Source organism: Epargyreus clarus, unplaced genomic scaffold (assembly GCF_041222505.1).
Source record: "Epargyreus clarus isolate Ecla_fem2 unplaced genomic scaffold, WU_Ecla_fem_2.2 ptg000007l, whole genome shotgun sequence".
NCBI classification, from domain to species: Eukaryota; Metazoa; Arthropoda; class Insecta; order Lepidoptera; family Hesperiidae; genus Epargyreus; species Epargyreus clarus.
This window is the reverse complement of record NW_027332215.1, coordinates 16,161,202-16,162,319: the sequence shown is the minus strand read 5'-3', so window position 1 is coordinate 16,162,319 and position 1,118 is coordinate 16,161,202. Positions and strand designations below refer to the sequence as shown.

General features: G+C 35.8%; 1 non-coding gene across 1 annotated transcript; it reads left to right on the top strand.

The window, feature by feature from the left end:
* Window positions 1–240: 240 nt before the first annotated feature.
* On the top strand, window positions 241–313 carry TRNAV-AAC (transfer RNA valine (anticodon AAC)). The gene has a single exon. It is a non-coding gene; the product is annotated as a tRNA-Val (tRNA).
* Window positions 314–1,118: the final 805 nt, after the last annotated feature.

Below are 1,118 nucleotides of genomic sequence, written 5' to 3'. Positions count from 1 at the left end.
GCGAGATCAGGTTCCTTCCACTCCACCCTGCACGACAAGCCGTATCGTGACTTACTTTTATTTAATGTTTGTATTTATCTAAAATTCGAAAATGCTTTTCGCAGTATGTACAGACGTGCTTAGTATTTCGTTACGGCATTTTCATAATAGGATTACATAAGATTAATAAAAGTATTTTTTTTGCATCCAATGCTGTCAAACCGTTATATTTCATATTGTCTTTCACAAGACCTGTCAGTTGTTTCCGTGGTGTAGTGGTTATCACATCTGCCTAACACGCAAAAGGTCCCTGGTTCGATCCCGGACGGAAACATTTTTCATTCATTATTTTGTGCAAATTTCTTTTTATATTCCAGTGTTATTTACCCATAACATTTACTGATTAAAAACACATACTCATTAAATATTCTTATTATATACTTATTAAAAAACACATATGTAATACTAACTAACGTTCGAGAGCTCACTTAATTGTAACGTCAGATTTATACAAAGACAAATCAAAACATTTTTGCAATGTAATAGAAACATAATAAACCGTTTAAAAGTTCAATCTACATGAAGCAATAGTATTAACCTCTTTATGAATAAATTTATTGCGTGAGATAAATTCTTTCGCGTCATGCATGTCACGTAATCTAAACAAAGAAATATTAAAAATAAGTAAAGGCTCGTTTTGTATAGGTTTCCATAAGGTTAATGTGAGATAGGTCCCCGTTGAGAGCAATCGATGCCTGTAGTGTGGCCGAAGTGTCTGACGTCGACATAGCAGCTGTCGACAAGGTGGATCGCACGATCACAGGCTTGAGCACGTAGGCACGTGCGCACACTGCACACATTTTATAACACCCTAGTGCTCACGTCATGCGGTTTACTCTCTATAATTTACAATCCTCGCTCGCAACACTCCAGCTTTGTAGCTATAATTAAAATACCTAATAATAGATCATCTTCTGTAGACTTACGGCCAGTCTCAATAATCTACTAACAGTTAAACTCGGTGAGCTACCACAGTTTTTCTGTGACATTCAAACTATCTGTTACTGTCGTCTCAATAAAAATTTTTCGCAATGCCAACTAAAGTTAAGGTTAAAGATTCCTTATCTTCGGTAAGCAAA